This window comes from Equus przewalskii, chromosome 14, assembly GCF_037783145.1.
Source record: "Equus przewalskii isolate Varuska chromosome 14, EquPr2, whole genome shotgun sequence".
Lineage (NCBI taxonomy): Eukaryota > Metazoa > Chordata > Mammalia > Perissodactyla > Equidae > Equus > Equus przewalskii.
This window is the reverse complement of record NC_091844.1, coordinates 40325520-40337303: the sequence shown is the minus strand read 5'-3', so window position 1 is coordinate 40337303 and position 11784 is coordinate 40325520. Positions and strand designations below refer to the sequence as shown.

The 11784-nt window shown below is 44.2% G+C and overlaps 1 long non-coding RNA gene across 1 annotated transcript; it reads right to left on the bottom strand.

The window, feature by feature from the left end:
• Positions 1 to 349: 349 nt before the first annotated feature.
• On the bottom strand, positions 350 to 3192 carry LOC139075757 (uncharacterized). The gene is made up of 3 exons (XR_011526519.1): positions 3079 to 3192; positions 1611 to 2107; positions 350 to 1507 (listed from the first exon to the last, which is right to left on the bottom strand). It is a non-coding gene; the product is annotated as an uncharacterized lncRNA (long non-coding RNA).
• Positions 3193 to 11784: the final 8592 nt, after the last annotated feature.

Below are 11784 nucleotides of genomic sequence, written 5' to 3'. Positions count from 1 at the left end.
GGCCCTGGGAGCTGCTATTGGAAGTGGGGAGATTGGGTGAATCTTCCCAGCGGGAGGTTAATACTCATCATTGGAAGTTGCAGCTGAGGCCCATTTGAGTGACAGGCAGCCAGGAGCTGAAAGAGCCGCTTGGATCCCAGAACTGCTGGCATGCGGGCTTGAAAGAGATTTATTTCAGGATAATTAGCTGGGAGTATTAAAGGTGGCCAGGAAGATGCGCAATTACTGTTTAGCAAACAGAAAGGAGATACACACAAGCAAAAAAAAATTTTTTAAGCCAAAAATGAAATTAAAAGACCCAAATTTTTCTCCACTTGAAAGTTGTTGAATAATTGAAAAAAGACAAAAAACCTCAAAGCAACTTTATTATATTCAGAGACACATGCAAAAGTGACGCCAGAGGAGGGAAGGGAAGAGAAGAAGGGAAAAATGGAGTCTTGGGTGACAAGGCTGACGGCAAAAATACTCTCTCCAAGGCTGGGTATTTGGTGTGCAGAATCTTATGACAAACTATTCTTATATCAAAAGGGAAATTTTCGTACCTCTTTTCTGTGTTGCTTCCTTTTACCCACACAAAAAGACCTGTGCCAAGACAAGCATTCCTTCTGCTTAAAAAAAATAAGCAGATCAAATCAAATCATACGGCAGTGCAAGTATCTGAAACAAGAAGTTTCACATTTCCCAGATACTTGGAAAGAAGCAATGAAAGAAAGAGGAAGGAAGGGAGGAAAGTAGGGGAGGAAAAAGGAGGCCTTGCGACTTCAGCTTTTGTGCCCGAGAAGAACTGACACCTTCATCTGGGGCCAGAGGAGCTGACAGCCCAGCACATTTTAGAATCAGAGGGCTGCGGGATTTCATCCTCCCCTTTTCCACTTTTCCACCCTGGCTGGAGACAAGGTTGTCCAAAATGGATGATAGTGGTTTTTTTTACAAACCTTTTATCATGAGGGGACCAAGTATGGGATTTTTCTAAAGAGCCTTGTTCATGACTTGGGACAGCCAAAATGAGTGGCATCTTCCTCTCCACATCCAGTTATCAATGTTAGCCAAAGAGCGAAACAGAGCCGCACCCCTTCACGAGGTTTCCCTTCCCGGGTTTCACTTCTGGGACACTCCAAAGAGAGGCCGCAAGGCCTCCTGTCCACTCTCGGAACTCACTCACTAGAAACGCGCTCATTCCTCAGTTTTTCAATGTTCACTCGTAGGTGTTTCCCCATAAAAAGGCTCCTTGGAGAACGGACCTTTAAGTTTTTATGAGCTAAGGTCTTGGCCCAGAGTCTTTCAAAAGCCTTCAGAAATAAATGTCAGGCCCTGGCAGACATCCGAGGAGAGAGGCGCCAGAAGAGAGGGTTGGGGTGAGCATGAGGCTGGAAGGTGAGGTGGCCTCGCAGGTTCCACCTTCTCGAATCTGGTCAAGTGCAAATACCACACTAACTACTCAGTGAGGCTGGCAGGTTTACGAAGACCAAGTTTCCGTCCATGCGTGTTTACATCTTGCTGAAAAGATCTGTAAAATTTGAAAACACACAAAACAATAGTTTATTATTTACAGACACATACATATATATGGTACAAGGACAAAAGTCTGCACAGGAATGATACACACATACTTGTCGGAGGGCTGGGGCCTGGCACTTGAGCTCTGTCAAGTCTTTATACTTTAAAAAAGGTAGTCACTCTGAAGGGAAATAAAGAAAAGTAAACAGTTTGAGAATAACCACGGAGGGAAGTTTGCTATGCCACACATTCATGTGTTCCAAGAAAGCAGCAAAGAAGGTGTGGGGTTAATCAGGGCAAGTTCTGTGCCGGTCCACAAAAAGCCTCAATCTCTTATGACTCCCCAAATTATGTCATCAGTCCTAGTTTCTCGCCCCATCACGTCCTGTGGCTACAGAGAGAAGTCTCCTGCTCTTCAGGTCTTACTTTCTTCACAAGATCACAGGCTCCAGCAGGGAGAACAGTTTCTTCTGTCTGTTCTGGATTCCCCACCGAGTCTATCACAGAGCTGGGCTCCTGCAGGCGTGTAGAGTGGCACAGAACGCTGGGACAGATGAGGTCCAGTTTTTCAGGCAATTGGGAATACTCACCCAATATGAAAGGATGTTCACTAGAGTATTATTTACAAGAGAAAAAATGGAAACAATCTAAATGTTTATCAATAGAAAATAGTTTATATGAATTAAGGCACATCAGTAATATGGAATATTTTACAGAATACTTAAAATAATGATATAGAGTTACAGAAAGCTTTCCAAGACGTAGTAAATGAAAAATGCAAGTCCCACTTTAAACATTTAACATTAAAACAAAAGTAACACTTCGAATACTCAAAACTATACGTATAGCACATATACATTTTTTTACATAAATGGTACCATGGCTGGAAGGCTATATATAATATCAGTCATTATTTTGTGTCTCCCCACCTCCCACTCCTGTGTTGTGCCATGGTTCCAGAGTCATCCAAAACAAGATTTTCCACGTGGCTCCTCCAGCCTTTGGTCTACTTTAGTCATCACACTACCAAAAAGATGCAGGAATCCTTATGTCTTCTTTGGACAAAGGAGTCTTTGTAGAAAGTGCCTCTCTGGGCACATGAGACAACTTATGTGCCCTGTCCCTGCCTATGGTAAAGGTGAAGGTGTGGACAAGGTCTCATCCCATAGAACCTGTCCCTGGTCTGGGAGCATCTCCCTATCTCCCCATTTCAGAGCTTCTATCTCTTTACCCATTTTACCATGCCTCCATCCGCAAGTTACAATCTCATCAAGTTGCTGGAGCTTTCAGAAAGAGAGGCTGGTGGCAGACGATTTCTGTTTTGACTTTACAATACAAAGCTGGCTGCCTTCTTAGAATGGGAGAGGATAACAGAATAAGAATGGAACCCAAATTAATATCTCAATAAATTATCCTGCTACAGATGGATGAATAAACAGATGAACTGATGAAAAGAGGATAGAATAGATACACACATACATGAATACACAGATAGATACATAGAGGGGGTATTAGAGTTCTCCAGAGAAACAGAACCAACTGGATGTGTATATACATACACAGACAGAGAGAGAGATGTACCGGGACTGGCCTGGTGGTGCAGTGGTTAAGTGCGCATGTTCCACTTCTCAGCAGCCCAGGGTTCGCCGGTTCGGATCCCAGGTGTGGACACGGCACCGCTTGGCAAAAGCCATGCTGTTGCAGGCGTCCCACATATAAAGTAGAGGAAGATGCACATGGATGTTAGCTCAGGGCCAGTCTTCCTCAGCAAAAAGAGAAGGATTGGAAGTAGTTAGCTCAGGGCTAATCTTCCTCAAAAAAAAAAAAAAAAAGAGAGACTTACCTTAAGTTACTGGTTCACGCGATTGAGAAGGCTTGGTAAGTCTGCAGAGTAGGCTGGCAGGCTGGAGACCCAGGGAAGAGTTGCAGTTTGAATCCATAGGCAGTTTGCTAGCAGATTCCTTCTTCTTCAGGGGAGGTCAGTCTTTGTTCTGTGAAGGCCTTCACTGATTGGATGAGGCCCACCCACATTGTGGAGGACTTTACTGGTAGACCACAAACTGAAATGTTAATCTCATTCAAAATCACCTTCACAGAACAACTAGAATAATATTTCACCAAATATCTGTGCACCATGGCCCAGTCAAATTGATATGTAAAATTAACTATCACAGGTGGATAGACAGACAGACAGGCATGTAGCTGTACAAATACATGATAGATAAAAATAGAGATACAAATACAGATGATAGAGATATATGATGTCTGAAAGGATACACTCCCACAGTGGTTACTTTGGGAAGAAGTGGGAATATCTTTCTTAATTGCTTAAATTTTTTACAATGAGAATGTGCTAATATATTATTTGTAGGTGTGCCTTTACTTTCTTTTCTTTTTTTAAAAAATAAAGATTCTGGAGGAAGAAAGGGAAAAGAATGCTATTATGCCTCCAAACTGCTGGCAAAGGAACACTGCTGTCCTCTGCTGCTCCTTCGTAGAAGGGAGTTAGCAATGCTGTCACCTAGCAGATGCCAGGCACAGTGTGAGGCACTGGGTGTGGAGAAGTAAACAAAACAGGGCAAGCCCTAAAGTCGTGGCATTTACCTACATACCATTTAATTCTGAAAAAACTCTATAAGGTAGGTATTAATGACCCATTTTTGCAGATGAGAAAACCTGGGCTTGGTGATGTTAAGAAAATGTCCATAGGTCACACATGTTCCAGAACCTTCCTTTATCAATCCTCAAATCTCACGTTCCTCTTGGGACACACACTGGACTCCCTTTGCAAAGGGAGTCTGTGTCTCTTAGAAATTATCACAAAAAGCATGTTGCACTTTTTTCAAGGAGATTTCCATTTCCCTCCAGCTGCCCAGATAAACTTTCCATTGCCTGCGGACCCTGGCCGTGGCTGGCAGCGGCTCCGTCACAGGCGTGCCAAACGCAAATAAAGTTCGAAGGACAAACGCAGCCAGAAAGCATCAGAGCTTTCTATCCTGCTTCCAGACTTATTATTTCTTATTATTTCTCAAGAGCGTCCACTGCTCTTTTAAAAACAAGGGGCCTATTTTGTGAGCTGCTCAATGGTCTATTTTCAACTCATGGACTGTGTTTGTTTACGTTCAATCTGGGCCTTGCCCTTTGCAATAAACCGTCACTGGCATCATGCAGGAAGCCAGCAGAGACTGCCATATCACTGTTGACAGCTTTCCCACTTGAAGAAAGGGGGTGGAAATCAAATATTTGCAATTGTCCCAATTCTGAGAGGGCCCTAGAGAAGAAAGATGGTGCCAAGCCACTCTAAGAATTCCCGGGGCAGCAGTGAGTACTATGCAGGTGCTGAAACAGAAGACAGTTGAATTCTCCTACAGCAAGGAAAAGAGTAAACGTTTTCATTTATTCAACAAACACTTTCTGAGGACCAACTATGTGCCAGGCACTGTTCTAGGCACCTGAATACAACAACAAACAAAACCAAGAAGCTGCCCCCTGGGAACTTACATTCTAGCGAGGGGAAGCAGACAATAAATAATAATTAATAATACCTTATGTTATATATATTACACTGATAGTATGTTAATAATAATAATAACTAATAAATACATTGGAGAAATGCAGGTGCTTCACACAGAATCTCAAGAGCTTCCTTAAAGAGGAGCCTGGGCTCTAATGTGACATTGGCCAATCATGGAGAAGTTATGAAGTCTGAACTATGAACACTGTTGGTCTGGTTTTATCACCTCTGCAATCCTCCTCATCACCTTGGCCCAAATCTCTGCTAACCAAGGCTAGGCTTCAGCACGACCGGGAAGGAGGCCAGGCTAATCCTCGCCACCTCCAGCCCCCTTCCGGCCTTTCCCCCACAGCACAGCCACGTTCTCCACACTGACACCCAGCAGACCTCACTCTTCTGCTCTCGGACCCCTCAGGTCAGGGAGAAAGTAGTTTGATACAAACACGCGTTTACAACTGAATGGGCTCTGGTTTGCCTCTCCTGAGAATTTGCTCTTAAATGCACAGCCCCCTCTCTTGCAAGGGCAATGCTTCACTCGAAAGCCTACTCCTGGTGGAGAAATTCTATACTTTGTGAAACCTGAATAAGCAAGATATTTTTAGGCCAAGAGGCCTTCTGGGCACTCTCCTGGGATCATATAAATCTGTGTCTCTCTGCCCCTAGGTCTGTCCCTTGCATCTTTCACTTGCCAAATTTCAGAAGTAAGTCATGTTTTTCCAAGGAACCAACAATCACTGTATGAAATGGGAGTGGGGAGGCGGAGAGCAGGCAACAGAGACAGACAGACATCAGAAAACCTGTACATTTGAGTAGGATATTTGTTAAGAAGGCCTTTGAGCCCCGTAGGGAGAAGGGATCCATTGTAGGTCTGATCCCACGGTCTCTGTATAGGGACTGGAGCTGTAGTGATGGTTTTGACAAGACCTGTGATTGATTGCTGGTTCGTTAATGAATGGACCTGGAATTGCACATTGCTCTGGCTTTAGAGAAAGCATATGATTACAGCATGCGCCGTGGCAAATGCTATAATTAAAGATGCAAAACAGGGTTCATTACACACCCATTTTCAGTGCCTGGAACTTTCTGAAACAGTCTCCTTTTCAGAAGCACCATCTGTAGGTGACAAGGCTCAGGATGCTTTCCTCCACCCAGGACATACAAAGAATTAAAAAGTAGGGTTGGCACAGGGCAGAGGAGTTTCCAAATATTTATAATGAAAAAAAAAAAAACAAAATGGGGCCTACCTTGTCCAGTGAAGAAGTCCAAGAAGGATGGCTACATCTCGCAGAATTGGGACCGACATAAATGGGTCTCAATAGTTAGGACAAAGTGCTGGTTCACATTCAGAAAGCGGCACTTGGAAATTATATCACATCTCTGAGAGATCACACCTCAACAGCAGATGGCTGTAAGATCGGGTTTATCCTCTGAATACGGGGTTCACAGTGGTTTCTACTGAGCCATTAAAAAAATAATAAAATAACTATAATCGTAACAAAGACAAAAAGACCACCGTGAATGTACAGCATACCTTCCCCACCAACAGCTCCAAGCAAATTGCCTGGATGCGCCTGACATCTCTGAGTTAGAGCAGGTAGAGGAAATGGTCCTTAATCTCCAGGTGGGGAAAGGAAGGTAATGAGGCACAGAGAGGTTAGGTGAGCTGCCCAGGCAGAAGGAGCAAGTCAGCAGGCAAATCAGGACAAAAACTAGCTCTCCTGATTCCCTATTCAGTGCTCATTCTCCTCAGACTGCACTGTCTCAGAAATGTCAAACACATTATGCAAGAATATCGAGAGTCTGTGTCGAGGCAGAATAGACTCGGTTTCCAGTTAATAAAATTATCAGTACATGCACAGCACAAAAATGCTCTCCCCAGCCGACTGCACACTTCAAAGTAGACCCTGGGAGCCCAGGTACCCCGCAAGCAGCACAGCCCCTTAAACACTGGTTAATAGTGAAGCCGGGAGCCGCTGCTCCTCTCGCCCCCACTCCTTTCAGGACACATGATTAATTGCCAGCTTGAAGTTACCTCCACAATTGCAGAGGCCAACTGCAGGATGGAGGAAGTGGGGACACTGACGCTGGAAGCACCTACCTGACTAGTCTCATTTTCGCCCTTTTCTTGATCCTAAAAATATAAATGGGGGGGGGGGGGCGTGAAACAGAAAAAGAATTTCTCCCTTTATAGCTGCAAATCCACGCACAGACAATAAGCCTGCAAACTCAGACCAAGCAAGGCTAGGAACATCTCATTCTAAACACCCATGCCCTTTGGCCCTCCTCGGGAAGGCATTCTAAAGGACACTTGGATGTGGGCCACGTTTGTGCAAATTGCATACATGCATGGACACACATCCCACAGATTATTATTTTCTGTGACTGTTTAAGGAGACATTTGCAACACCGAACTAGAAGATAATTTCATAAAATCATAGAATTCTCTGCCTGGGAGGAAATCTCAGAAGGTCATTGGTTAGCACCTCTGGCTTGAGCCAATCTGGAAATTTAAAGCCCTTTAAAGACCTCCAAAGAGAGGTGGACTAGAACCTTCCTCAGTCACCTCCAGGAGAGCTTAACCACTTCATCGCTAGAAAGTACTTCCTTAAGAAGAACTTACATCTCTTAAGCAGTGGCTTAAACCAGCTCCCCCTATCCTATCATTATCAGAAGCACATTTGCTTTCTTTTGGCAAGTTCCAATTTTTCTCTTCAGTACTAGTAGCAACCAAGGAATGCTGAGTAATAAGAGGACAGCATGCAGATTTACGTGAAAACAAATAAAAATTGCAGATAAGGATCTTTTATTACAATCTAGACATGTATTTCTACCTGAAGTCGATACCAACAGTTTAAATTACCAGGCCTGTACCTGAGCTGACTTTTGAGAATGCTTTAGTTATTTCTGCCTGAAATGAGCAGTTCAAACTAAAACTAGAAGTTCAATAGTGGCTGCAGAGTTTGGGGCATTCTATTCCAGCACAAACTAGAATCTCTGGTGTATACCTGGGTAAAACTGAAGATGCTAAAATTGACATTTCAATTAACACTTTATTAATAAGGTCACTAAAATGTCCAATGTGCCCCCACCCATTAGCCTCATGTCCTTGTTCTAGAGACCAAGAGATCTAGGCTTTTCATCTAGCATAACCACTACTTTGCTGTGCAAACCTGAGAAAATCACTTAACCTTTCTTAACTTGAGCTTTTGATTACCTGTGAAGTAAAGGCAGCAACAGAGATGATCTCAAAGGGGACTAAGATGTCTAAGATTCTTCCCAATAAGGCTGTGATGATGATGAACTGAGATGAAGCTTGTGAACTGCTTAGCTCAAGGCCTGGCACACAATAAGCACTCAAAAATGTTTGCCATAATTATCACTTCGTGGTATGCACAGTCCGGGCTCACCAACTTGAAACAGAACTTTCAGTCCTATTCCACGGCCCTGTAAAGATGCCACCACCGAGCCCCAAGATCAAGCAACAGGTAAACTCACACTAGTTGTAGAAACCTGTATCGAGACCCGTGAGTCTGTAAAACTTTAGAATCATGGGAATGGCATAACGAAAGCACAAAGTGCCCCCTGAAGTCATTAATTCAGGCTGTTCCTTTGTGGCTGGGCAGAATTACCCCAAACTGGACCAATCCTCCATCTTAATTACTGGATTGCTAAGCCTCTGTGTATCTAAGACCTACCCTCGGTCCTGCCTAAACACTGCCTGATGTGGTTTATGTCACTCCCTCTATCTCTTCACGGCGTCCTTCTCCTGCACACGCAGGAAGACTGCATGTCAGCCTCCCTTGCAGTTGGGTGAGGGCCCCATGCCTCAGCTCTGGCTATTAGAGTGGTGGTGATGGTAATATGCCGGCTTTCAGACCCAGGCCTTCCAAGCATCCATGAGACACTCCATCCCTCTTCTTCCTTCTAGTTGCAACTGTGGAGGCCATGTGTGGAGATGACAAACTGATTAGACGAAAGCCACCTGGATGCCACCGACAGGAGTGCTGCCTTGAAAAGATGCCCAACCCACACAGGACTTTACAAAAGCAAGAAATCAACTTCCATGGTGTTAGATGCCACAGCCGTGTCAGGGTTTGTTCTGCAGCATAGCTTATCATATCCTAAGTAATAAGGATATGGACCTTCAATATATTAAAGGGATGGATATTTACGAAGTACCTATAGTGTTTGTCTAATCCTGCATTACAACCCATTATTTGGTCATGAAATCAGTTCAGTGGATTGCAATCACCATGTTCAATGAAAAATAGAATAGAAAACATCAGCGTATAAATAAAAATTGCTTCACGAAATGTTTGTTTCAGTTTTATAAGTGCATACGTGTATTTGTGTGTGCCGGGTCATGATGTAAACTGTATTTCTTACTGTGGTTTGTGGTCAAAAAAATGGAAAGCTGACAGCAATCTCACGAGGTAGGTACGATCCCTATTCTGCAGCTAAGGGCACCATTCAGAGGTCTAAGTGATTTTTCAAAGTCACACAGCTACTAAATGGTGCCACTGGCGTTTGGGCCAAGGTCAGTGTGCCTCCAAGCTCTCGTGCATGTTGGTCATCCCAGCTGGTGCAGCCGGCAGCCGCGGGCCCACACCCACACCAGCCAGCCTCCTCCCAGGGCTTCTGAACATGTAGCCTCCAACCTTACCTGGCCCTTCACACATTTTGGGGAGCCACATGTGAGCATTTCTATGGCTTCTATTTAGGGATATTTTAAACAGAGGTGTGTAAAAAAAAATCACACAAATTTCTAAGCCTATCTGTAAAATAGGTCAGTTCGTATTTGATTTCTCCCAAGTGATGCCTCAAATACTATAGAAGGAAAGCCCAGGGAGAAAGGTTAGCTGATGCCAGGCCAACGATGGCAAAGGGGATCTGATATTCATAAATCATGAGTATCAGAAGGGAGAAAAAGAAGAAACAGAATCCATCCTCATAAGGCTGGATGAGGTAAAACAGAAGAACTTGAACCGTAACAAGACCCATCCATCCCACTTATTCTCATTGATTCCTTAAGTGCATCTGTGGACAATTCAAAACTAAAATATGGATACAGCATATCTTGAAAATGAGTTTTAAACATTCCTGGGAGCTTTGCCCTTTAAATATCAATCTGCGTGGTTATCGGCTTAGCTCCTAAGAAGCTCAGGCCTTGATTCTTTGGAGAAAGTGAACATTTTGCTGTCCGATTCAGAAGCTGAAAGCAGCATTCTTGGTCCGATTCTGCCCACTGACAACACACAGGCAGGGTGCCACAGCCACCCCACTGAAGGAGTGCAGGGTCTGCTTCTCCACGTGTGCAGATAACCAAAGTGCTAAAGACCAACGACGTCAGCTTTTACCAGGAATGGACAGACAGCATGGAGCAGCCAAGTTGATCGCCAACTCTTTAAGGCGAGAATTCAAGAGGATCTCTGGGAGGGCCTTCAAGTCTTGGCTGGCGGCTTCCCAGGGAGGGAGGTCTATGCTCAGTAGGAGGTATGGGGCAGGGTCTCTAGCTTTTTGGCCAGCAGAGGAGGTTCCTGCCCCCAGGCAATCAGGCCTAATGCTGGACAGAGGCAGGTACCAAAATGAATGGATTCTAAGAGCATTTCTCACCCACTTTAACTGGGGCCTGTTCTATTCCACCATAGCCTCACCAGAACAGATGCCCGAGACAGACCTTTTTGCATCCCTGGGGGTCCCCTGAAGAGTCATAAAAGGTTAGCATACTGACTTTGTAACCCCCACACCCTGCCTGGGCTTCTCCTCCCTCAAACCCACATAACAGGCACACACGGACTCATCATGGCTCCCAGCCCCTCTGCAGCTGACAGAGTGCTCCTTGAGGCAGGATCTTTCACGGTGAATATTTCCAGCTCAAATATTCCATCAGAAATGTTTGGGCCCCATCTGAGCTCACACGCTCTGGCACGGCCTCACCCACACCCCTCCCCATCCACCCCCAAGAAATAACGGTCTGATGTTCTCTCTCTTCTTCCCTGTCTCTTCGGGAAGGGAAGACGTTACTCACTAATCTAACGAGTGTATTTAAAAATTGCAGCTGACTGCCATAGTAAATTCATGTCATGTTTTTTATGATAGATAATATTTCAGAGACACTGTCCTGAATGGAACCAAAAAAAAAAAGAAACCGTCTTCTTAGAAAAACAATTTCTGTTCGGAAACTCAGCTGCCTGGCTTTCAGCTGTTACTTCTATGGAGAAAACACGCTCTGAATTCCAGCAGACAGGCAACAAAGCCAGCTAGGGACTGGTGCATAGAAGTACTTTGTGTGTAACTTACACCTAATGTGGGAAACTCCAGTCATGGTACTGCACCTTTAAATCTCATTAAACCCTTTCTGGGTATCAAAGGTGGGCCAGTCGTGCCATTTCCTGAGTCCTGTCAAGTACAGGTTACAGGAAATTGACAAAAGAGCTTCCATTAGTCTAGCCAAAATTCACATGGCCCTATTATTAAGATGCTGCCTAGTTTGATCACCCTCTTAATCTATCAAAACTCCTAAAGGATAATCTTTTAAAAGCTTCCCCCTTTCCCACCCTTCCAACCCCCAAGTCCTTTTCTTTGTTGCTTAAAATCAAGGTAAGTTGATTTGGTGCAAAGTTTGGAGGAGAGAGACGCTGGTTGCTGGTAGCTGACAAAAAACAAACACGAGACTCTTCTACCTGGAAACTGTTCCCTTTGATTCAAGACTGAATGTCACCACTTTGTAAACAAAGAAAATGATTAAAAAATGCTGCCTTCCTTTTTTTTTT